At 36.9% G+C, this 27939-nt stretch overlaps 1 long non-coding RNA gene across 1 annotated transcript in view; it reads left to right on the forward strand.

The window, feature by feature from the left end:
- Window positions 1-27939, forward strand: part of LOC138836158 (uncharacterized) — a 1179723-nt gene that overhangs the window by 724635 nt on the left and 427149 nt on the right. The window contains exon 3 of the long non-coding RNA XR_011374920.1: window positions 18608-18664. This is a non-coding gene — a long non-coding RNA (uncharacterized lncRNA). The remainder of the gene's footprint in view (window positions 1-18607; window positions 18665-27939) is intronic.

The raw sequence follows: 27939 nt of genomic DNA on the forward strand, positions 1-27939 counted from the left end.
TATCATCTGTCTCACAGGGATAACTTGCAGATTAAGTGGATGCTTATAAATCATATACAGCAGGTGTCTTAAACCTCTTATATCAGGTTAAAGTATAGAATGCTTATCTCAGTGGACAAGTAGGCACAAAACCAGAAATCATAACTTTGCTCAGCTGTGTGAGGATGAGTTTGATGCCCACTTTAGCTCCCATTGTACTTTGTCTTTCAGTCACACTATTTTTAAATAAGATTTTTATTGTGAAAATATCATACAGAGGGGTTACAATTACATGAGCAAGGTAATGAGTACATTTCTTATCAAGCATTTTTGCCTCCTCCTTTGTACCATCCCTGCCCTCACATCTCCACAACGACACTATTTTACACAAGTCCAAACACATTATAACAGATAATCAGCTTCTTGACTTATTGTAACAAAATACCACTGTTTGTTTTCAGTTGTTAAACTGCAGTAAATATTTTGTACCACAATATTTATAATGTCAGATGGAACAGAGTACTAGAACAGTGGTAGTTTCCTGTATGTTGTTGGTAAGAGAATATGGAATGTTCATTTGCTATTAGGCTGGTATTAGATTTTACTATTCAGTATCACATAACTAACTAAAGTCTTATCCAGCAGAGTCCCCCATCTTGCAAGAAAAATAAATAAAATAGGAATTAGTTAACGGTCACCTTTTTTTCTTTTATCTCTGACCTCCCTAATAGAGAATCAGAAGAAACATTCTCTCAAGAAATGGCTGTTCTTCATTGTAGGGGGAGATAGACTCTACACTTAGGATACTTTTATCTACTGTCCCTGTTTCTTCTTCCGTTACTTGTGGTGATTGAAAATTAGGGTGGCTCAAGGTTATTCAAAAGTCTTATACAACTCATCTAGGGAGCAGTGAGGTGGAACTGAAGAGTTTGGAATAGATCCAGGTTATTTTGAGGAAAATTGGGATAAAAGAAATCTGGAACTGTTCAGAGTTGCCTGATCTCCCTGGAGAAACTCCTGGCAAGTGTTAAGAACAAATAGCTAAGGTAATTTGGCATAGCTGAGCTCCATGGCTAAAGAGAAATGTGCTTATGAGGAGATAAACTCACTGCCAGAACCATCCACTCTGGAAAAAAAATAGAAACAAAGAGAAATTTCCAGAAAGCTACTTCATGTGTAGCCACTCTTACTATAAAAGCAAAAAATCCCCAGGAAAAAAGTGGAAATAATTCTCACCAATACCAGTAATACACTTTTTTTAAACCAAATGCAGAAATTGTGGCAATGCTGTTGAAATATATGAACATATATCCAGATGTTTATGAATATATTTTTATTTTATTTTTATTGCTAGTCCTGGGATGTAAACTCAGGGCCTGGGCACTGTCCCTGAGCTTCTTTTGCTTGATCAAGGTTAGCACTCTACCACTTGAGCCATAGCATCACTTCTGGCTTTTTCTGTTTATGTGGTACTAAGGAATTAAACCCAGGGCTTCTTGCATGTTAGACAAGAACTCTACCAATAAGTCTTCCCACCCATATATTTTGTTTACTTATAAAAAAGTGTATTTATATTTTTACACGTTAACTTAAACTATTGTGTTCAACTGATCCTACCCCTATATTTTCCCAGTATAGAATATTCCTTCATTATTATGGAAGGAGCATAGACATTGAAGTAACAAGCATACATTCAAATCCTGTGTATTTTATTTACCTAATATGTGATATGAAACAACTTAATCAGTGCCTACCAACGTTAAGTTTTAAGCTTTAATTATTAGTGGATAATTAAAACATCAACTTTTCAGAAGAGTTGAGAAAATTAAGTGAGAATATATCATTTAAACTATACACCACTGCATATTTTTTATTTATTAAACATCAATCAATATTTTGTTGAACAAGTATTTATAATATAGGATGGAACAGAGTACTAGAACAGCAGTACTAGAGAACTGGGAATATTCCTTTGTCATTAGGCTGTGTATTATATTTCATTGTAATGCAGAGACCATCACCAAGATAAATGCATTCCCTTAAGGGGTGCTACTATAGTAATTTTATATCTTTATATTACAAAATACCTTTTATGATTTGTGAAGTCAATAAATATTTGTGGAATGTATTAACCAAATATTAACATTAAAGCATTAAATAGAAGTGGCTCACCCCTATAGTCCTAGCTACTCAAGAATTGGATCATTGTTTGGAACCTGCCCACACAGACAAATCCACATGACTTTGATCTTCAATAAACTACCAAAATGCCCAAAATGGAGGTATGGCCCAAGTGGTGGATGAAAAAGCCAAACTTGAGGACCTGAATTCAAGCCTAATACCAACAAAAAACAATAACAATAACAAAAGCAACCACAACAAAAAAACAATTCTACACCCTCAATTAACCAAGTGTTACTATTGTGTTTCCCTGAGTTCCACTGAAAACTAACAAGTAATGACAAGGTAATGTTGAATTTAAGGAAAATGGTTCAAGAGCTTATGTAGTTGATTCCTTTCTTGTATTCTGTGAAAAAACTCAAAAGAATATATGTTTTTCTATTTATTCTTCATCTATATTTTAACCAAAGGCTATAAGCTCCATATTCAGAAATATTACTGGTAGAAATTTAATCCTTAAATTTCAAATAAACAAATACAAATATCCACAGATACAAAAAAAAATTGTGAAGAAAAAGAGAAAGCTAATACCAGAACTGTTCCACTGCTGACTTATAAATCACTAGGCTATGTGAACTTAGGCAAATAAACTCTTCTTTCTGAGCTAGTTCCTAAATATAATGAATAGATTGGATATTATCATTGATAAAATGCTTCTGAGCTTTAAAAATCTTTAAATTATTTAGCTATAATCTTGATTATAATGCTTTAAAAATACTCATAATTGATTCAATTTCCCATATGATGCTTTAAGAAATGTACTCATTACCTTGCCCATGTAATTGTAAACTCTCTGTACAGTAATTTCACAATAAAAATAAATAAATAAAATAAAGAAAGAAAGAAACTGTTAACAGCCTTAAAAATAAATAAAAAACAAAGGAATGATTGATGTATTTAGAGGATGTATCTGGGTTTTTCACTAGACTATGAATTTCTTCAAGCTCTGAATTAAGATTTTTAAAATAATTATAAAGAGGGGCTGGGAAGATGGCTTGGTGGTAGAGTGCTTGCCCCTCATGCTTGAGGCCTTGGGTTTGATTGCTCAGTACATAAACAGAAAATGCCAGAAGTAGCACTGTGGCTCAAGTAGTAGAGAGCTAGCCTTCAGCTGAAGAACTCAGGTACAGCACCTAGGCCTAGAGTTCAAGCCCCACAATCGAAATAAATAAATAATTAATTAAATAAATTAAAATAATTATAAAAAGAACTATGTCATTAGCAATCATCATTTGTTAAATACTTACAAAAATGTGTCATTTTAAAAATGGTATTATTCCACTGAATCATGTTTCATGTTGATTTATTGCAACCAATGATAGAATTCCTAAAATGATATGTGATTGTACAATATAAACAAGAAAGCTAGTAGATTCTCTGGTTCTATGCTAAAAAATACTTGGTTGGCTTCTTTCTTTGGTTTTCTTTTTTCTTTTCTTTTCTTTCTTTCTTTCTTTCTTTCTTTCTTTCTTTCTTTCTTTCTTTCTTTCTTTCTTTCTTTCTTTCTTTTTTTTTTTTGGTTGGTTATGTGGCTTGAACTCAGGGCCATGGACTTTTTTTTACCTGGGATGGCTTTGAACTGTGATCCTTCAATTTCATCCTCCTGAAGTGCTAGAATTACAAACATGAGCCACCAGTGCCTGGCTCAATACTTCTTTTATCTAGACCCTGAAAAACGAAGTTGATTGTGTAGGAAAAGTAAATAGTAAAAAATAGACAGTGAATTCTGTCATAATCTAGAAGAGATATTACTTAATGAATGAGAGGCCTGCAGTGGTGAACTGGACATTGACTGTTGGTAAGAAAAATCTAGAATTCATGGTATAACATATATTTTAAGATCAATTTCAGTGCTGTGTTTTTATTATACTCTAATTACATACTGATAAAGAGTACTTTAGTGTTTGCCATCAAAATCTTTCATTATTTAGCGAAACATTTTCCTTGAAAAATCTCTGATAGATATTGCATAAATGCAGGTATTTTCCTTGGCTTTTAGCAGAGTGTTAACTACCATATTTCTACAAGTTGATTGTTTTCAATCTTTTTAATTTATTGCTCACAATGATCCTTACGTGCAAGCATAATTTTTTCCACTATTAGATGTTCAAGTTGATCTTAAGAGAAAGTGAGAAATCTCCATACTGCTTTCCAAAGTGATTGAACAAGTTTACACTCCCACCAACAATGCAGTAAGGTTCCCCATAGAGCTCCGCTATGACCCAGCAATCCCACTTTTGGACATTTACCCAAATGATCACAAACAAGACCACACCAAAGCTACCAGCACAACTATGTTTATTGCAGCATTATTTATCATAGCTAAGATATGGAACCAACCCAGATGCCCCTCAGTAGATGAATTCTATGCCTCCATCAGAAAGAATGACATTGCTGCATTTGTTAGGAAATGGAAAGACTTGGAAAAAATTATATTAAGTGAAGTAAGCCAGGCCCAAAGAAACATAGGTCCCATGGTTTCCCCTATCTGCAATAACTAGTATATGTATTAGTCAAACAGAAAAAGTCAGATAAGTTGATATTAGGGTAGTGAACCCCAAGATAAGTACTCAAATGTTTTCTGGTTTTATTTTCCTTTCATGCAATTGTTTCTATCATATTTATAAGATGATTTCTATGTTGCTTTGTATGTCCCTCCCCCACAGTATAACCCATACTTTCACTGTATTTGCTGTTGGTATAATTTGTGGAGAGGAAGGGAAAAAAACAAATCATTTAACTAGGGATACAGGTGGACCCATTGCAACATTGAGATGTACAATTCATTATGTCGAAAAATGGACTTAGCAACTTTGGTGGGGGGTGGGAGGAAGATTGGGTGGGGGGAGGGGAGGAGTATGGTAAGGGATGGGAAGGGGAAACAACAAGGAGGCAACAATGCTTGATAAGAAATGTACTTGTTATCTTGCCCATGTAATTGTAACACCTCTGTATGGTATTCTCACAATAATAATAATAATAATAATAATATAAGAAAAAGTGAGAAATATGTTTGATACCATACTGTTAGTCAAAGTATACATGATTAACAGTTCTAAGTAAGATATCCTTTGATATATCCCCAGAGATCTGTAAACTAGAATAATTTTTAGAAGACCTCCAACTTGGGATTTTTAAAGACACTCATATTTATTGTGAAAATTTTCAAAAACAGTAAAATAATAATAACAGTAATAGTAACAATATAGAACATCTGGGTGACATTGGTTCACTCCTGTATCCTAACTACTAAGGAAGCTGAGATTTGAGGATTGTGGATTGAAGCCAGCCCTGGCAAAATTGTCAATGAGATTCCTATCTCTAATAAAGTACTCAGAAAATGCCGGAAGTGGTGCTGTGTCTCAAGTGTTAGAACTCTAGCCTTGATCAGAAAGAGGCTCTGGGACAGCATTCAGACCCCAGCTTCAAGCTCTATGACCAATCAAAACCAAACAAACAAACAAAAAAAACAAATACTCAACTCCATTATCTATAAAATGCATATATATTATTATTATGTAATATTTATGTATTTTTAAAGTATACATGAATGTATAATTCAAAATAAGTAGCATATATAAATATTGTACACATACATATACATATACCTTTTCATTTTGCTTATACTAGGGTTTGAACTCAGGGACTCATGTTGCTGGACTTATTTATTTATTTGTAAATCTACTGCTTGAGCCATGCCTCCAGAATGGCTTTTTCCTGGGCTGGAGATGGAGTATTATGGATGTTTTGGAGATTGAGTCCCATGTCCTTTGTTCCTGCGCTGGTTTTGAGGCACAGTCCTCTGGATTTCAGCCTTCCAGTTAGCTAGGATTGTAAGCATGAGCAACCTGTATCCAGCTTATATCAATACTTTTTAGATAATATCAGACCAACAACTCATGGGTGTTCTTCACTTTTCACAGTAAATAAAACAATTCTAGTATAGTTTAATATCACTGTTATCTTATGAAGCATACACTTTATTCATTTCAATCTAAAGAGACATTTAGAGGAACATAAAATATATATTTCTGTTGATTGGCTAGTAGAATTATTTCCTAGAAATGACTACACTCATGTTCAGTCACTTTAGGGAGAAAAGAAATCTTTTGCTCCCTCCATGATGAGGCTCAAACAGGTCAAGAACAGTTCAAAGCAAGCCCTGGTTTTCTATGTTACTCATACCTGCTTGAGATAGGCCCTGTCCAACACTGAACTTGCTTACTTCTCTCTAAACACTTTGGCTTCATTCTATCCCTGGCATTTGTCATTGGCAGTCTACCACAGATGCCGGAACTCAAAATTCCAATGGCTATGAAAGTTTCTTTATTTACCTGCTCAGAAGGGTATTTGCAAACTTGCTTTCTTTCTGTCTACTTCATAATCATCCTGAATTCACCCTGCATTATGACTCTGCATCCTCTATCTGGACTATCTGTTTGATCCTTGGTATTCTTCTTCTCAATTATTAACTATAGGGAAAGCATAGAGCTTTTCTCTTGTCATCAGTAACCAACAATTTACCTGTCTGACTTAGCACCTGCTTTATGCTGATGACGTGAATGAGTGAAAATCTGATTGAACACATCTGACAAAAGGATTTCATCTTATTTCTAATATATATATATATACATAGATATAATACTATTTCTTAGCATATATTTTTTCATGATGCATTTAATATAATTAAAGGAGTCTGACACTTAGCAGAAAAACAGATCTTTCTTTAATACTGGAGTCTTTGTGGGAAGAACAAAACCTAGAAGTTGTCCTGAAGAAAGATCAAGAAGGAATGTCCAAATGGGAAATATAACAGAACTAGACAAAAATGGACATATGATACAATGTCAAATAGGATTAAAAAACATGCAAGAAGACTTACTTTTTAGTAACATGTAATATGTAAATCTGGAGAAACTCTCCAGGCCAGGAAATGGTGCTAAGGTAGTCTTTCTGTACACATTTTTACCTGCAATATAGATACACTTAAAAACCCGGCCTAGCCATAAAGTCTTATTTTTTATCAGGGGAATCATGGCAAGCTCATTCATTTTCTGTGTGGATAAGTGAAACAAGCCTCAGAAGTATTCAGTTGGCTTGCATTTTTAAGATCTCATAAAAGAAAATGCAATCAAGTTGTGATTTTTGAAGAGAGAGTTATCCATCAGCATTAGTCATGATAAGGCTATATATTTCCTAAGAAAGACACTTCTGCAAAGGTGATAATTTAGTTATCTCCCTGTCATGTAGTATAATTGATAGTACTATTCAAAATTAATGGACTTGGAGTAGATTAATGCACAATGTTCTCAGAGCAGAAGCACATCACTTCTGGGTTTTCAGCTCACATCAGGAATTAGACTAACTTGTAAAGGAGGGATGGAGGAGACCTCCAATCTGAAGATACAAAACGGATAAGTTTAACAGCAGGGTACTGGTCATAAAATTAAACATAACAACCCCATAGTGCTGAAACTGAGGAAGAAGAATGTTTAAAGAAACCCTCATTTCTTAAAAGCATAGTTTCTTGTATTTATTTCATTACTCTTGAGTTTATGGTTCCTGTTATAGTTCTGGACAAGATCTTATAAATCTGATAACATATGGTAGTTGAGAAATACTGCATTAATAGGGAATTTCTATTGGCCTGCTATCACCTAAATTAATGTCAGGACAGTTTAATAGACACAAGGTAGAAAGAATAGTTAAAAAAAACTACCTGAGGTAGTTAAAAAGAATGAATCTTTTTAACAAGGTTTTTGATTAAGTGCGAGCACAAGAAAGGGATTCAAATTAGGGAGAAATTGAGACATAAAAGCTGTAGTATGCTGGCATTCTTGGAGAAGCTGATGTAAGAGTGATGTGGTTAAAACACCAACCATGAGAAGTAGACAAAGTACAACATTAGGATACCTGAGAAGAACTCACCAAAGTTATCACAGAGAGTTTTTCCCTTTTTTTTAAATTTTAATTTTATTGTCAAGGGGATGAACAGAGGGGTGACAGTTACATAGTAAAATAGTGAGTACATTTCTTGCTGAACTTGTTAGCCCTCCCTTATTTTTCTCCCTCTTTCTCTCCCCTAATCTTATTCTTGATAAGGTTGATAGAGAAAGAAATCTGTAGCCATAGAATTCTTGATTTATAAGGGAGGGGTTTTTAATTTGTTCTTTGTAAATCATTTTAGTTTTTGTGCTGGCACTGGGCCTTGAACTCAAGGTCCTGTGCTTAGTTGTTTTTGTTTTGTTTTGTTCAAGGCTCATGCTCTACTACATTCATCACACCTGTAGTTACAATTTTATGCTCGGTAACTGTAGATTAAGAATCTCTGGGATTTGTTCCCTGGCTGATTTTGAACTGTGATCCTCAGATCTCAGCTTCCTGACTAGCTGGGACTACAAGATTAAGCTACTATTGCCTAAATGTTGTTAGTTATTTTAACTCCTAGGGTGTTATACATACAAGGAAGACAAACAAAATGACTTGGAAAGCCATGTTGAAGAATAAATCAGCAAAAAAAAATGTCAAAGGACTCACAACAATGCCTAGACTAGGACTACCATTTGCAGTGTTACAGTCATCAAAGGGTACCAATCGCATCTTTGTAGAATGCTACATAAGCACCTTTCAATGACATACCTATATTGCCATCTCTAATAAAACCACTTTAGAATTACAGCACCATCAGGGAACTGATCTACTCAAGGCCAGCTCTCCAGAGCAAAGTCAAGGTGATCTATCCTTATCTCCTTATGAACAGATGCAGGCAATAGTGGTATTGGAAACAGGGTTGGAGAAGTCCTCTGGGCAAATTGTGTATGTCATTTTCTCCATTTAAAACACTGATTCTTTCCTCAAAATACCAGATGTTTTCAACTCTTGGAAAGTGTTCTCTGAAAGTGTACATGTCTTCTCCAGCCACGTGGGTTATCATGACTGCTACCATGGGTTGATCTTCTCAGTGAAAATGCCATATTGATCTGATATTATTTCCATGGTTCTATAATGGAACAAGGAATCTCAGCAAAACTTGTTAAAACAAAAGAGTCCACATTATACCATATGCAATCATATGGTGGAATGCTCTTGAGCAAGTGACCAAATCCTTCTGTACTCAGTTTCCTCATTGACAAGATGGAAGAAGAAGACTACCTAGTCAATATTCTCTCTCTGTCTCTGTCTCTGTCTCTGTCTCTGTCTCTGTCTCTGTCTCTGTCTCTGTCTCTGTCTCTCTCTCTCTGTCTCTCTCTCTCTGTCTCTCTGTCTCTCTGTCTCTCTCTCTCTCTCTCTCTCTCTCTCTCTCTCTCTCTCTCTCTCTCTCTCTCTCTCTCTCTCTTTTTGTCGGTCATGGGGCTTGAACTCTGGGCCTTGGGTGCTGTCTCTCAGCTCTTCAGCTCAAGACAAGCCCTCTACCACTCAAGTGCCACAGTGCCACTTCCAGTTTTCTGGTGGTTTATTGGAGATAACAGTCTCACAGACTTTCCTGCCTGGGCTGGCTTTGAATGGTGATCCTCAGATCTCAGCCTCCTGAGTAGCTAGGATTACAGGTGTGAACCACCGGTGCCTGGCTCCTGGTCAATATTCTAAGATATATGAAACAGCCAGCCCAGAGTATGAACTCAATAAATAAAACAATGGCTCATTGTTATTATATAATTCTAATAAGTATACTCAGGTATAATCAAAATTACAAAAGCATGCCATGATTTGGGGGAAATGTAGCATTTAGCTTAAAAGATGGTATACCAAAAAGCCCCTTAATTCTTGGGGTTTCTGTCACCCTATAAGGTGCCATTTTGCTCTTTTCTCACCATGAGGATCATTTCCTAGTTCCTTTTAGTACCCTGTCATAAGTTTCTCCATTTATTCTGACACACAAAAATCCATTAAACCTAATGAAAATCCATTCTGACATCATGCTGCTTAAACAAGACTAGTGTGCCTAAAGATTTTGCTTTCAACAATGACTTTGTGTTCTCTGTATCTGAAATTTGCAGAGCTGATAATCACCTTAAATCCCTAAAATGCAGACAGTCATACTTATATTTCTACAAACACTTTTGAGTATTGATCCTATGAATATGAATTACTAGGCACTGTCAGGACATACAGACATACACATGGCCCTGCCAGGACTCATGAAGTTCATGTCATGGCCAAAATGGATCAGAGTTTCATTCTGTACTCTTCGAAGTATTCTCTGTTTATGGTACTGTTCTCTGACTATGAAACACATTTATTGCATTAAGGAAACAGGATTGGGTAAATTTCAGTGTGTGGACTCAAGGTGATCTCCTTAGAAAACAAACCTGAATAAGACACAATTACTGCCCCTAAGGAGCAGGTAATTTAGTAATGAAAAGAGAGAAGAGAATGTAGATATATCACATATTGAGCTAAAGGTTTCAGTGAAAGTAAGCACAGGGAATATTGGTGGTAATAATTTAAGAAGTAGGCAGACAAGTGATTCAGAAAAAAACCTTGAAAAAATAATGACCTGCACATGTTTTGTTTAAAAAGACCATTAATAATAGCTGCCATTTTAGATACTTGTAGGGATCAACAAGATTTTTTTAAGTCAGGATGTGGACGTCTATCAATTCATAGAATTCATTCAGTGTCCTAAGCAAGTATTCAATGTCAGATAATAATAATATAAAATAGCATCTATCATAGTTATCGAAAAATCATTCCTTAGTAATTTTCTAAATATAAATAACTAAGGAGAAAGAACATCCCAGAAGGAAGGCACATGAGAACTGGAGCACAGGATTTGGGGAAAGTATGGTTTTATAAGATCGCCAGGGAAAAACAAAGGAGGAGGCAACAATGCTGGATAAAAATGTACTCATTACCTTGCTCATGTAACTGTAATCCCTTTGTACAGTATTTTTACAATAAAAAACTTAATCAAAATTTAAAAAAAAAAGATCGCCAGATGTGGTAGCATCAGAAACATAGGATGAGGTAGGATTAATGCAAGCTGGGTACAGGTAAGCTGGAAAAGGATGGGTAAGTCAGACAGGGACATCTAGATTTTGCCTAGCATGAGGTGTTGCAGTTTAAAAGAAACAAATGTCTTATACAGATTTAATTTTTAGAAATACTGTTCACCCACCATGTGAAAGATCAATTTGAGAGATTTAAAACAGAAGGAAGGCAACATAGCAAGTCTATTAAGTGGCACAGAGAAACAATGATGAGCCCTGCACTATGTACAGATATGAAAGAGAAAGCAGGGCACATGGTAGAGACCATGGGTAGAAGGGTAGGCATCCCAGTCAACTTATTTTCTAATGTACCTGATAAAAATGAAAGAAAAAATCCTGGCAGGAAACACCAGGATTGCTATCGGCAAGACTAGATGAAGGAAAAGAGATACAAGGCATTTCACGAAACCAATCTAAAAATGTCAATTGCAGAAGCCCACTGGGCTTTACCATCTATGAATCTGACACTCAGGGGAAACATCACTATTAGAAATCAAGGTTGGGTATTGTTTGCATACTGAGAGAAGTTCTTTTGCATGTAAAGAGAATGACAATCTTCTTGTTAAGTTTTACTGCCAATGCTAAGGCTTAAATCAGCAAGCCTGGAGCTTGGCTTGCTTACTCATTCCTGGTACTTTGTCATTTGAGCCATGCCTCTACTCTAACATTTTGCTAGTTAGTTGGAAAATAGGGTCTCACAGTTTCTTTTTTCTGCTAAGGCTGGCTTTAAATTGTCATTCTTTAAGTCAGCCCTTTTAGTAGAAAAGATTATAGGCATGAGCCATGAGTACCTGGCAAGGATGATGACAACCATAAGTGTGGATGAAATATACTAGCAAAAGAAAAGGGGGAAAAAACATATGCCATAGGAGTTTGGAAGCGTTTTGGTGATTAAAGCCTTTATCAAGAGAAAAGTAGCAAGATGAGAAAGGTCTTTATGAACCTACATGTTTGAACAATGGCTCTCACCCAGTATACAGTAAATGTGTGCCCTAAGTACAGACTCCCTGCTCATCTCTTCCTCAATGGGAATCTAATGCTGAGCATGAAGCATGAGAAACTCCATTTCCCAACAGGCACCAGGTGATCTGACCGTCTGAAAGTCATGCATGCCATTGCTGTGATACTGAGAAAATCTTAGAGCCAGGACATGAGCTTATCCAAGTGCTATGCTTAAGGATCTAGGTGTGAGCCTGTTCTGAGCTGCACTTCCAAGTAGCCAGCAGAAGAAAAGTCTTACTACTAATCTTCATTTATTTTGTGAGCCAACTAAGTCACCCCCAAACTCATATCAAAGCCTCAAATATCCAGAGCCAAATATGCAGACAAAAATAAAAGTTAGGCTGGGGAAAATGAAGGAAATCCATTGCCATATATTTGTATGCTGTCTCAGCGGCACTGTCTAATGTTGCTGTAACTATGATGTATAGGTCCATCAAAGCATGTGTTACCATGGTCTGAATTTCCCAACTGGAGAAAAAATGATTAATGTAGAGATTTGCATTCGATGTGGTCTTGGACATCAATATTTCAGCTTAGGTAAACAGGAGCTTTACCTAATTTATTGGCTCTCATTATGGATGGCTTGTAGAAACCAAATTCCCCTTCTGCCTCTAAAATGACCTTTTATGCTCTACAAATCAATCCAGAAGAAGTGAAGCAAGTTGGTTAATATTTTAGGGAGGAAAAAATGACTTCCCATGTCAGGGACTTAATTGTTGTGATTTTGACCCATTTTGAAATTAGTTAACATTTGCTTCAGGCCTCTGACTTCATGCATTATTTATTTTCATCTTGGCCTTGCTTAAGTTTCTTCGTGCACAATATGCCTGTGACACTGAAACATGTGAGGTTTTTCTAAATACTGCACTCACGCTTCTTGAGTCTGAAAATTGAAAGATCAAAATGTGTTCATTGCAAGCACACACACACACACACACACACACACACACACACACACACACACACACACACACACACACACACACACACACACACACACACACACACACACACGCTCCTAAGTATATTCTTTCAGGACAAGCTGATTTGGGGTTCATTTTGTCTCTCATTGGCAATGTTTCTTGATGCTTCAGCCAGCATTACAGAGCAATTTCCCTGTAAGAGTTTTATGTTGCAAAGTGTGTCAGATGTTAATCAAAGGGTAACAATGCAAAAGCCTATGCATATGCTTCCTGGAGACTGGGGCCAGCCCATGCTGTCAGTCACTGTCAAAACTGTAGCGCATAGGGGCGTTCTTGGGCCTTTTTCTCTTCCGTGAGAAAATGTTCTTGCCCACAAAGGTCAATGCCTTTATGGCATAAATCTATTAGCCTATTGTTGTGGTATGAATCCCAAGGAGAAGGCATCTCATCACCTGTCTGTCTCGGATGCTCCATCTCCGCAGCTGCTTGCAGGAGAGGGTCATGGCCTGCATTTTGACTCTGACCATCAGCATGAAGCTTGGCTCATTCTGTCCTAAACTCTGAACCCCTGTGAGTAATCACCTATGCCCGGCCTTGAAAATGACTCTCGCATTACTTGTTCTGTGTAATCATGAGAGAAGGCTCTTGGAATTGTTCAACAAGCTACAGCTTCCAGCTATCCTAGTCACCCTCTGGGCCTGGTTGGAGAAAGATAACCCACCAGAAAGTTCCATTACACCCAGCCCTATGGGAAGAGGGTGATACAGAAGTTGTTCCCAAAGGAAATGCCTAGAAACTTATTCATTTTGGGAATGCGCCTCACCTTCTGATCAGTTACAGTCCTTTCGGATGAACTTTTTTTTTGGGGGGGGGGGTCCGGTCATGGGGCCTGAACTCTGGGCCTGGGCGCTGTCCCTCAGCTCTTCAGCTCAAGGGTAGCGCTCTACCACTTGAGCCACAGCGCCACTCCCGGCTTTTTTCTTTTTACTTATGTGGTGCTGAGGAATTGAACTCATGCATGCAAGGCAAGCACTCTACCACTGAGCCACCTTCCCAGCCCGAACTTTTTTTTTTTTTATCGGTCATGGGGCTTGAACTCTGGGCCTGGGCGCTGTCCCTGAGCTCTTCAGCTCAAGGTGAGGGCTCTACTGCTTGAGCCACAGCACACTTCCACAATCCTTTTATTGCTGACACCTGTTTGAAGGGGAACAAAATCCAGCACATATATTAGACTACAGCTGTTTCTCAGCGGTACAGATGAACCTCTCTCAAAAGCCAGGACAGCTCTCTCAAAGCCAGGACAGTTATATTGGCTTCAGTTTGGATTAAATCTTTCATTGGTTGGGGTCATCCTTTATGTACAAAGCTCATTGAATAAGAGATATGCATGACCCAAGCAGCTCTTTTAAATCTTGCCAGTATAATTTCAGAATTTCTGGGGGTGATAATTCACCTGGTAAAATACAGTCTTGTGGAACATGGGTTTGAATGTGCAGAATTTAACTGAGGACCTACCACATTCACGGTACATGTCCTCCATATGCTAAAACCCTACTCAGTGCTCCAATTTCATTGTCATCTTCTCCTTGAAGCTGTTAAACATTCCTCAGTTTCAAATCAATTGGTACTTTCCATTAGGAATGAAGGCTTGAAGCCTGGTATAGTGGCTCATACCTGCATTTCTAGCTACTCAGTGGGCTCAATAAGGAGGATTGTAGTTAAAAGCCTGCCAGGAAGGGAAATTCATAAGACCAAGAGGTAGGGTAACAGCCTTGAGCAAAAAAACTAAAGCACCTTGCTCAGGCCCTGAATTAAAGCCCCAGGACCAGAACAAAAACAGGAAAGAATAGAGGTTTGAATATTATTGTGTCTCATTTCCAATTAGTGCTAAATGAAAGGAACTATTCAACAAGTTTTCGACACTTCATTCTAATAGGAAGAAAGAGCGCTTTCTAGCTGGGCAGGTAAATACATTTCTATTCATTCAAACCATCAAACTTTGAAACACATACTTTAATATATATAATGTTAAAATATTACAAATATTTGTAAGTAATTCACTTTTTCACTCAGTTACCTTGGGAAATATTAAACTTACATATTTGTTGATATGGAGCTTATCAAGATACATGAATGTTTATCAGAGGATAGTAAGTCTTCTAAACCCAAATCTTAAATTTTCCTCCTTGCCCTATTTTCATAGTGACAAACACTTCATTGTTTTTGAACTTAGTTTCTATTCAGTTCACATGCGCTCTCCCTCCCTTACTAGAGCTTCTCACTTTACTCTCCTTGTCTTAGAATAGTAGACTCATTCTCATTCTATTTCAACAAGCCTAAGTTATCTTCTTAGTGCAAGAAATATTTTTCATGGCTAAAAGCCTTACAAGTCTTATAACAACATCAACTGAAGCCAATCCAGGACTAAATACACAGTTGATTCTTCTATGTCTGTACATCCCACATAGTCTGTTTTTGGTTAATGGAACCACTATTACCCCTCAGCTCTGAAACCAGCAACCTATGCATCTTCTGCAATTACTCCCTAAGCTTTTCCTTCACCTTGGAATCAGTTGCCACATTCTGTCAAGCTCAGATTCTAAATATCTTCCAGCCCTACCCCTTCTTCTCTAGCAAGCTGGTTGTCTTTGCTATGGATAATTGCTCACCACCTCCCTCCACTTGGATTTATTTACCCTGGCTTTTCTGAAATACTAGACATTCTCTTCCTCAAAAAAGTGAAACAAATATTAGACAAATAAAAGTGCATCTCCCTCTCATCTTCAGGAAAGGCCAATTTGAAAATCACAGTATGCATGCACTCATGGTATACCTAACATGAATCTGACCTCAGGTCTAGCATTGTCTTCTACACCTACACAACCTCCACCCTAGTTCCCCAGCTTATCAGTCTCCACATTTTCCCATGTACAGACTTGTTGCCATGTTCCATGTTCCAACAGGCTATGCTGCTTACCTCAGTGCTCCTCTGCATGTAGGTTTCTCTGCCAGGAGGAACTTGATCTCTATCTGGTAAACAACTCTCATCCTCACAATGTGAGTTCAGACACAATAGGCCAGTCACTTGGCCCAAATCAGAGTGAGCGTTTTTCCTCCTGGGATAGATAATGCCTGCCGGCATTCCATTTTTTTTGTTTGTTTTTCCATTCCAGATTCTTGAACTCATGGCCTGGGCATTATCCCTGAGCCTAGGAATAGTGAACTTTTGCTCAAGGCTAGCCCTTTACCACTTGAGCCACAGTGCCCCTTCTAGCTTTTTCTGTTAATGTGGTAATGAGAAATTGAACCCAGGGCTTCATGCATGGTAGGCAAGCACTGGACCCCTAACCATGCCTCCTCTCTCTCTCTCTCTCTCTCTCTCTCTCTCTCTCTCTCTCTCTCTCTCTCTCTCTCTCTCTCTCTCTCTCTCTCTCTCTCTCTCTCTCTCTCTCTCTTGGTTAGTTGTGGGGCTTGATCTCTGGGCTTGGGCACTGTCCCTCAGCTCTTCAGCTCAAGGCTAGCACACTAAAAGCAATGTGATTGCTTATCAGATTTTTTTTCTTTCACCCACCATCTTGCAAATCTGTTCAGAACACATATTTTTTTTAACTTCTGTACTTGACAATTTGCCTCCAACATAATTTTTATTAAGTTAATGGAACTTTCATCTTGCCTAACTTAAATTTTGATATTTCATTCTATTTTTTTCTTTTCTACTTCAACTCTGCAGTAAGACCTATATTTTGCACTTCTAATTATCTCTTTTCAGATAGTTTTTATCCTTGATTAAAGAAAGATGAACAAGGTCACTGCATGCATGATAGGGTGTCAGTTCTATTACATATATGTTAAATTCTCATCTTTTAATATCTTCTGCTACTACAAGTGGGAATTGTATAAAATTTTACTTATACAGACATTCTTTTTATTCAATTAACTCTTTCCAGAAATACAGCTTCTACTAGACACTGAAAAACAATAAGGACACTAAGTGACTGTGATATGAGTGTGTGTGTGTGTGTGTGTGTGTGTGTGTGTGTGTGTGTGTATGTGTATATAACTACTGATTAAGGTGTGCTACTATTAAAGAAGTCAATTTATGACTAAAGAGACTTCAATCATTATTTTTCCATTCAAAAACTAGTGATGTATTGGTGCACATGGTCACTGGCAAGACTCCTTGAAATTCTGGCTTATTTCACTTAAAATGATTTTTCCCAAGTCTTTCCATTTCCTAACAAATGGGGTGGTATCATTCTTTCTCATGGAATGGAATTCATATATATATAATATTTTCTTGATCCATTTGGCATCTGGATTGGTTCCATATCTTAGCTATGGTAAATAATTCTTGATGATTACATGCGAATGTGAATTGGGACTTGGAAAAAATGATGATAACCGTAAGTTAAGGACTCATAAAATATATTATCTGGCAATCAACATTTTTGGTTAAAATTGTTACACTGGAGTTATCAGAAAATATCAGTCTAGTTGTGTTTGCAATACCTTTGCAAACTCAGGAATTCTTTTGTACTTTTTCATGGAAACTCTTGTGCCAACTTGTCTTCTCACATGATCTTAATGACTGTTCATTTCTAACACTGCCATTTTATATGTTCTCTAATGGATAAAATATATTTTTTGAAATGTTATGTAGAGCATGGATGAGGGTTGATAGTGAAAAATAAAGGAAATCTAATGTTAAGGTTGTGTATTTGAGACAAGTGTTAATACTGATAGTTAAAACACATACAAATGGAATTTTCAACATCCTTCATGAATTTTATATCTAATGTCTGATATTCTTAGGATATTAAAACAGAACTAATCTTGGGTTATAATAATTAAAACAATATAAAGGAATAGACTTTTAGAATCATGGAGGATGCAGAGTGTAGGCTAAAATGTTTTATACATTTAAACCTCTCATAAAAATAACAAAGCATATCAATCATAATTAATTACCATTTCTTTGAAAATATAATAAGCATAGTGAGCAGAGTCAAAAGGGAGGCCTTCTTTCAGATGATTGTTAAAATATGCCCTGTTGCATGAGAATGTTTTCAGTATTCTTTCCTGCTAAAGAAAGCTTTTATACCCATGTATATGATTACAGATTTCGGATTAGACTCATTGCTTCTATGCCAGTGTGAATCAAAGTTGCTTATTAACATGTGGGTGATACCTTTGGAGAAGTCAAATCACAGAGGAGTGCATGTGTGGTGCACTTGCTATCTCAGAGGAACTTTATAATTAGACTAGATTCATTTGTCAGACCCCTCCCTGAGCTAACGAGCAGGAGTACTGCTGGGGCACTTTGCATTCAGAAAATTGAAGTAAGAGATTAAATGACTTCAAGATGATCCTTGTTTTATCTTGCCAGGTCATTTTTGAAGGTTAGGCTCCATGTGCATCTAAATTACTATGAGTTCTAGTAAGGAATCTGTACTTATTTGAATGCTTTATATCACACATCTATTTTTGACTTTGCATCTTATTTTTGTATTCCCATATGTTCCCTTTTCCTAGATAAGCCAGCATTTACACAGGACTCATTCACTGGATTGGAAAGCAAAGCTGAACAAGGTAAGCCATTTGGAGAGCTACCACTAACACCTAGAGATTTAAACTAATAATCATGTACTGAACATAAATTTAGACAATCTGGCTTCATGTGTGGTTCAGCCCTTTTTGGTCACATCATGGTGAATGAATGAGATGAATGGAGCAAATAAAACAATTCAGTAGAACTATAATTGTTTTGGTCTGTTGGACTTAACCACTGAGCTAAGTGAAACAAAAAGTGAGTGTGAAATTTCACTGGTTGGGATCTTGTCAAATACAGGTGAGATTTCATAATTGCAAGTGGACAGAAATTATCATGCTGAAGTTTCTCTGCTGGATTTCATAGTGGAACTCAGAAATCAGTGTTCTTCATGTTCATTTAGAGGGATCATGACATGATAATCTCATTAGCCAGCTGAGTAGAAGTGGTCTAGACACAACACATGCTTGGAAATTGAATCTGTATCCAGGGAAGTGTAAGTAGATTGGGGAAGGCCAGTGCAAGGCCCAGCTCCAGTGATGGCTGACTTCTGGGGTAGAATATTGCTTCTAGGAAGAACCATGTGTCAAAATTCTTCTTTCGGTTGTAACTTTTACTTTTCTATTGTAAACTAGGGAACTTTAAAAAATAATTATGGACTATGTGACCAAAGGCTTAAGAATGTTTGTGAACTTAAGGATAATGTGTGCTACTAAGAACCAGACATCCTTAAGTAAATCCAGAAGACACATATTCATAATAGAGCATCCCATGTCTCCCTTATCCTTGGCTTTTTCAGATCAATAATTTCTCGGCTATTTCAGTTCAGAAACACTAGTTGGCTTTATCAGCCTTCACTCTGTGTCATGGTCTTTCTTATTCAGGATGGTTTTTAATAGTTTATATCATAACTACTTTTCTTCAATCCCTACAATTTCTTCCATGTGATACAACCTTATTCCTGATGACTTGTTGAAATGTTACTTAGATTAAAGCTCTGCAATTGTTCAATTGTATCTTCAAAACCTTACATTACATACATTCTATATATATTATTTGATGTTAGGATCATGTCTAAAATTTTTCCTCATCTTTAGCAGTACCATGAACTTCAGATGAAAGCTTAATAGCTTAGAAATCCAGAAAGCAAAACTTTGCTTTGGTCCAGATGAAATTAGACGACTCAAATTGGGTTGCATGTAACAAAAGAAAATATATTAATATTAATACTACAGAAGTATCCCTCCTGGGAAACTAAATGTTCCAAGGTAGTGAGATATTTGGTGTTATCCAATGGAAATTGATTGTTCATGTGAAGTTCTTTCCTGACAAACAGGTTTATAACATAACCCTTTCCTACTGCTGAAAACTGCTGACAGCATAGAGTGGTCCAAGTCAATTGAAAAATCATTGCAAGCACTTGATAGTAGTTAAGGATTATCAGACTAGAAAGCAGAAAAACATATGGCTTTAGGAATAAAGTTCTTTAATAAGAAACATTCAGAAAATGGAGATGAAAATATTTTATTCTTTGTAAAATGTATGGCTGAAATACCTCCTACAACAAATGACAACTTCACAAGAGAAAAATAATAAAATGTATAAACTATCAATATTTTTTTGTATCCTGGTACTGGGCTTGAACTGAACGACTTAATCTCTTGCTTAGCTTCTTCACTTAAGATTGGTGTTCTAAGAGGAAAGAAGGATGGCCAATAGACACAAGAAGAAATGCTCAACCTCTCTAGCCATAAAAGAAATGCAAATCAAAACAACATTGAGATACCACCTCACTTCAGTTAGAATGGCTATAGTCAAGAACTCTAATAAGCACAGATGCTGGAGGGGATGTGGACAGAAGGAAACCCTACTGCATTGTTGGTGGGAGTGTAAACTTGTTCAACCACTTTGGAAAGCAGCATGGAGGTTCCTCAAAAGACTCCACATAGAGTTCCCTTATGACCCAGCAATCCCACTTTGGGGCATTTACCCCAATGATCACAAACAAGACCACACTAAAGCTACCAGCACAACTATGTTTATTGCAGCATTATTTACCATAGCTAAGATATGGAACCAACCCAGATGTCCCTCAGTAGATGAATGGATCAAGAAAATGTGGTATATATACACAATGGAATTCTATGCCTCCATCAGAAAGAACGACATTGCTCCATTTGTTAGGAAATGGAAAGACTTGGAAAAAATTATATTAAGTGAAGTAAGCCAGGCCCAAAGGAACTTAGGTCCCATGGTTTCCCTTATTTGCAATAACCAGTGTATGTCTGAGTCAAGCAGAAAAGGTCAGATAAATTGATGTTAGGAAAATGAACCCCAAGGTAAGTATTCAAATGATTTTTTTCTTTCATGCAATTGTTTCTAACATATTTTTAAGATGATTTCTTTGTTGCTTTGTATATCCCTCCCCCACAGTTTAACCCCTGCTTTCACTGTATCTGATGTTGGTGTAATTTGTGGATGGGAAGGGAAAAATCAAATCGTTTAAATAGGGATAGGTGAACCCATTGGAACAATGAGATGTACAAGTCGTTATGTTGAAAAACAAACTTTACAACTTTGGTGTGGGTGGGGGAGGATTGGGTAGAAGGGCGGGAGGGGGTGGGGGATATGGGAAGGGATAGGAAGGGGAAACAAAGGAGGAGGCTACAATGCTTCATAAGAAATGTACTGGTTATCTTGCCCATGTAATTGCAAACCATCTGTATGGTTTTTTCACAATAAAAATAAATAAATAAATAAATAAATAAGTAAAAAGTAAAAAATAAATAAATTAAAATTAAAATAAATAAAAATAAAAAGATTGGTGCTCTATATATGCAACGGAATTCTAGCTTCTATCAGAAAGAATGACACCATCCCATTTGTAAGGAAATGGAAAGATTGAAAAATAATTATATTAAATGAAGTAAGCCAGACCCAATGAAACATAGGTCCCATGGTTTCCCTTTTGCAATAATTAGTATATGTCTAGCATAATCTTAGCAGATGTGCAGAGTAGCTCAATAGTAATATACACATAACCATATAAGATAACACCAAGCAAAATGAACTCCAAGGCATGGACACAAGAGATTCTACATTGTTGCTGTTGTTTTGAATGTACTATGTGATGTTTTGTTTCTTTTGTATGTGGTTCGCCCTATGGTATATCCTGTTGTCACTCACTGTGTTTGGTTCTGGTACCCTGGTATTGCAGATACGTTTATTTGAATTAGGGAAAGGAAAGGGAACAACAGAATGGTGAGACAAAGTACAATGCAACAGCAATATACACAAGACATATGTTAAAAATGATCTGTACTTGTAGGTGTAGGAGGTGGGAGGAGGGAAAGTAGGAGAAAAATGAGGGAAGGAGTAACAAGTTTGACCAGAAATGTACTTATTGCCTAACTTATGTAACTATAACCCCTCCATACATCACCTTGACAATAAAAAAGAAGAAAACTAAGGGGAAAAAAGATAATTTACACACTGGGAATGTAAATGAGTGTAGCCAGTAGTGAAATCAGTATGGGGGCTCCTGAAAAACTTAAAGTTTGAATTATATGTCCTGCTAGGGGCTGGGAAGGTGGCTCAGTGGTAGAGCACTTGCCTTGCATGCCTGAGGCCCTGGGTTCGATTCCTCAGCACTACATAAGTAAAAAGAAAAAAGCCAGAAGTGGTGCTGTGGCTCAAGTGGTAGAGCGCTAGCCTTGAGCTGAAGAGCTGAGGGACAGCGCCCAGGCCCAGAGTTCAGGCCCCACAACCGGACCCCCCAAAAAAAAGAAAGAGGATGAATTATATGTTCTGCTGATACTACTCCTGCCTGTCCATGTATCCAAATGGAAGCAATTGCATACCAATATTAATTGATGCACTATTCCTAACTGTCAAGTTACAGAATCAGACTACATGTCCTTCATTGTTGAGTAAAGAAAAAATTGAAGTGAAGGGTAAACAAAGGAGGAGGCTGCAATGCTTGGTAAGAAATGTATGCATTATCCTGCCCATGTAATTGTAGCCCCTCTGTACAGTATGTTCTCAAATAAAATAAAATACAATTAAAAAAAAAAGAAAAAATTGAATAAGAAAAAGAATTAATTCTCTTTACTCCAAAAAAAGAAGATTGGTGCTGTACCACATGAACCACACTTCCACTCTACTTTTGGCTTCTAGCCGGTTAACTGGCTATGAGTCTCTCAGATTTGTCTATCTGGGCTGGCTTCAAACTGGGATCTTCAGATCTCAGCTTTCTGAATAGCTAGGGTTACAAGTGTGAGCCACAGACACAAGCTTTGATATTGATTTTCTGTAGCATGGAGTCTTCAGAAATGAAGACTCAAAGACCCAGGGCAAGAATTTGCTTTTCTGGATGGCCATCAGAAGCTTGACTGTAGGACAAGGATGAAATGGTATGATGCTATGGACCTGTACTGGTGGGGACACATAAGGCCTGTTTCTTCAGTTACCTCTTGACATCCCTGTGTGACATTCCTTCTCTCCAGGTAAAGCGCAGGATCCTGTGACATGAGGTCTCCCAGTGAAGGGCATGGGAGCAGCCAGACAGACCTTCCTGCTTCTGCCAATTTCTCATTTCTAAGCTGCCATGTTTTGATGGTTCGTTTTCTGAGCCCTGACAGGGGCAATGAGAAATGAGTTACAGACAAACAGGGATGTGAACACCCTTCCTGGACAGAGGAGATTTGCTCCCAAAGTCACAGTTGGATCGGGATTATGCTCATTCCTTACTAAATACAAGCAACTGGAATTGAGTAGCAATGTTTTTTAGACAGGCTTTAAAGTAGCCTCCTATTCTCCTTAACAACCTATTTTAGAGAGCTACTAATAATAAGACAAGCAAGTGGAAACAATGTAGGGACTAGGTGTCATGGAAATGGTAACACCTTCACACACCCATACAGTGACTGTCATTTAATGTCACATCCAGGTCTGCAACAAACACAATAGGCCCATTGGCTTTTCCCAGATAAGAAAGCCTGAGGCTCAGAGGCTTAAATTCTCTGCCCACAGCCACTAAGCTGGTAGGACACAGCATTTGAATCCACTGCTATTTAATGTTTTTACCCAACAGGTTATACAGTCTTGCCCATGGCCTAAGAATTAACAGTGGAGGTGGAATTTTTTAGTCATAGTTAAGAGAGTGAGGGAGAATTCTAGGTCCTTTCAAATGTGGAGTATATAAGGGATTTGGAAGTCTCTAGAAGCAGGAGCACAGAGGGTCTTGCCAATTTCTTCCCCTTCACTATCTCTGCCCATTTCTATACCGAATCTTTACCTTCCAACCCTCAGTATTTTTTTAAATCAAGAAAGGCCATCCCCTCTCCCCCACCCTCCTATTGAATATCGTATTTATGTTTGCATTTTGTAGCAAATATTTTCCCTACAGTCTTCTAACACTCCTCCCTTTAAAAACATAACATAAAAAAGCAGCCATGCCTGTTTGCTGCTTGAAATGTATGAAGTCTGATTGTGTTTACTTTTTGGGATTGAAACCAATCACATACAAAAACACCTTTTTAGGGGAGAAAGATGTCAGTTCTGCCTTGCATTCAAATATCCAAATTTTTTCCTGACTCACATTGAACAACCTTGAGCAAATCACTCTGCTTTCCTCTTCTCTGCCTGCAAAAGCAGGCACAAAGGCCCCTCCAAATATGGTGCAATCTCTCAAATATTAAAGCCTTTATGCTACTTGCTTCTGTTCATCCTCTCTTTCTTTTTGATCTAACAAAACTCCTTAAATTATAAATTAAAGGATTTGAAGGGTTATTTTATCCCTTTAAGATAAGGTGAACATGTATGACAGAAAGAGAAAGACAGAGACAGACAGAGACAGAAATACAGAGAGAATGAATATTAGTGGAATAGGGCAGCACAGACCAAGTCAGTATTTTCACTCACTTGTGTCATTGGTATCTTGAGAACAATGTCACATTTGGGATGACTTTTAAAGGAGATGTTTGTGTTCAAATGCAAAAGTAGTCATTTTTACTTGGAAGATAAAAAGACATTTCTAAACTCTTTCAACCGTCTTAAGAATATTTAATCAGCCAATTAAAAAATCCAACTCTCATTTTGCCTCTAGAGATCAGCTAGTAAATAATTACTTTTAGCCTTTGAAACAAAGGAAAAAAATAGTGTTAAGGCAATCAGTGTATACTACAAAGTAAAAGATAGGATGGAACTGTTTTTAGAATGGCATTTTGGTTACAAATAGCTACTTATTTTGAGAATTTGTCCTGTTTATATTTGAATTGACTGGTTCTTAGGAAGATTCCTTTCAGGGCTATTTTACTGGGCAGTATAGATGGCCAGCCCCCCGACTTTTCTGCCCTAATCTACGCAATTGTATCAAACCAATGGTTCATCATGCTGAAGTATAGTCAAGCATCCATTTCCCCCCAAATGAATGCTGTACCCTTTAGGACTAAGAATCACAGTAGATTCTCTCTTTATCAACTAGCATAATTTGAGGTAGAGTGATAATGTGTAAAGGAAACCAATTTCACAACATTGATAAGAAATATACACACTACTTTATTATGTAACTGTATCCTCTAAGTACATCACCTTGACAATAAAATTAAATTTTAAAAATGCTACAATATGCAGCAAAAATCAAACAAAGCCATAAAGTGTATAGAAAATTGAAAGAAAAAAAGAGCAAGAAATGCAGGACATGGTTCTGGAAATGAACGAATCTTGGCTGGCTTTCAGGGAAGTGTGATGAATGATAGGACCACTTGTTCAGGATATTTTCCTTTACTTGAAAGTTTAGAGGCAATTCCAATATACAAAGAAAATGAAAATAAGGAAGCAACTATTTCTTCTCTTCCTCAAGCCAAAAAAAAAATCCACTGCCAAAATCTTATAAGAATAAGTTGGCCCAAAGTATGCCTGTGTTTAAACAAGTCAGAAGTATAGTGAGAAGTGGATTTATTCACACCCTGTCATTTATGAATGAGAAAGAAGAAAATAATGTAAGTGTGGAGGTTTCACAAAGTCACTTAACTTCCTGGGGGAAAATAACAAATAAAAACAAACAAATCATTCAATGGTTTTTACATGATCATCTTAAGCATTCCAATTTGATCCTGTGCTTACTCTTCGACTGTAAATTCATTATAATGTATTCTATGTTCCTGGTCATGTGCATACACAGATACCATCAACCACCAGAACAATATGTGAAAGTAACATGATTATTTTTTTTCTTTGCCAATAAAGAGGCTTAAAGTCAGGGCCTTGAACTTTTCCTTGGCCTTTTTGTTCAAGGATGGCACTATAGCATTTGAGCCAAAGCTCCAGTTCTGACTTTATGCTGGCAAATTGGAGATAAGTGTCTCAAAGATTTTTCTGTTTGGGCTAGCTTTGAACCTCATTTCTCAGATCTAATATTGAGTAGCCTGGATTATATCTGTGAGCTACCAGTACAGAGCTTAGGTAGCAATCCAGTACTTCTTTACATCCATATGATACTTCATAGATTATCTCTCATATGATACTTTATATGTATTTCATTTTCACATGTAATACCTGAGTGCATCCTCCCCAGAACTGTATATAGGAAAAGACCCCGCTTTGCAGTTTTATTCCCATCTCACTGGTTCTGAGAACTGTCTCAAGGAATCAAATACTGATGTTCTCGGCTAATGCCTGCCATCACCAACAAGGTGGCAGTCAGCTAAAGAGATTCTATTATCTCAGGCTGGACCAGGCTCATCTCAGGCAGCCTGCCCAACATGGATTCTTGTTATAGACAATTGAAATGTTATAGACAAAATATATTTGACTTATATTGCTGAAGATGAACAGCTGCAATTTTGATAATTCTGTAAATATTTATTGATTGTCTTCTGTGAGCTTGGGTCCCATAGTAAGTGTGTAAAGTACAGAATATATAGAACATTCTCTGAATTTTTAAAATATCATGTCAAAAACTGGAAGAAATGTTTCTGTATGAACTTACAGTAGGCATTACTGTGCCTGTTTGTGTAAGGTAATGGAACTGAGACTTGACATTACTCCTGCCCAACTCCAAAGGCTTTTCATGACATCATCTATTCTCAACAAAGAGATTGTGTAGAGTTTCTTATTAGCATGGTATTATTTTGGAGAACCTGAGCAGGTCTTGGAGGGACAATATTCTTGAAAATAAAGCACTGTTTCCAAGTAGGAGTCATTATCAGCTCATAATTGAAAACAAGCTTGAAGAAATGCTGGAAATCAAACCATGTGTTCTGACACAAAAACACCCAGCAGATGTGTGCTTGTGGATCCAATTCTCACTTCATAAACTCTTGGGCTAACCTGACTTGTTTCTCTCTTGCTTTCTTTTGTTCCATTGATGTCATCTTCGTTTTTGGTAGAAAATTAGTTGTTCCATGGCATCAAATTCTCAGATTTGTGTACCTTTTCAACAGAATAGCAAATGACAAGATTCGTGTCTGGACATTTTCTTATGTTTATGTAAGTGCTCTAGGTAAAAGTAGATTAATTGGATCTGAAGTCATTGTAATAGGATATTTCTGTTTGCCAAATACAGGATGTGATAATGGAAAGAATATAGGGCTTATCAGGTATATGATGTTAAAGAGATTATTTCTTTTATCTTTTTTAGGGTGTTATAAAGATCAAATGACATATAAGACACTAAGACATTGTATCATTAACAAATCAGTATCAGAAACAAATTGTTTGATTAAAAATACCAATATCCTCAACTGAAATATTTTCATTAGCATTCAGATCTATTTATCTACCAGAAAAAATAAAAAACGATTTCAGTAAAAATATACACATCTCTGAAGAATTTATTCAGAGTTCTGTTTCCTCTGTCATCTGTTTCTCATTACGTGAGGCTTTTATTCCTTTCCCTTGCCTTTCACTCTTTAATCTCTTCACTCCATGAGAAGTGGCAAGAAACTAATGATTAGTCTTTTGTGATTGTTTGTTTGATGAGGTGCATGGTGTGGTGAAATAAAAGAGAGAAATCCAGTGGAGATGGACTTAACACACGACAAAACCTCTTCAGATAATAAGATGTAAGAAGGAACAATGTGGTATGGCTCAGTGATAGAGATTGCTTATCTTGTGTGAGGCCCAGTTTCAACCCCAGCAACACAGGGAAAGAAAACAACAAGCAAACAAGGAAGAAGAAAGAATGAAAGGCACAAGTTCCATTTAAAGACAAAGACAGTTACATAATATAGAAGAAAAATTGAAGGTCTCCACTTGAGCTTGAAGACCTCCTTTTCTAGTGATAAAGAAATAGAACTTTTCAAATGCTGCACTT

Source organism: Dipodomys merriami, unplaced genomic scaffold (genome assembly GCF_024711535.1).
Source record: "Dipodomys merriami isolate MVZ:Mamm:240054 unplaced genomic scaffold, mDipMer1.0.p SCAF_25, whole genome shotgun sequence".
In the NCBI taxonomy this organism is placed as follows: Eukaryota; Metazoa; Chordata; class Mammalia; order Rodentia; family Heteromyidae; genus Dipodomys; species Dipodomys merriami.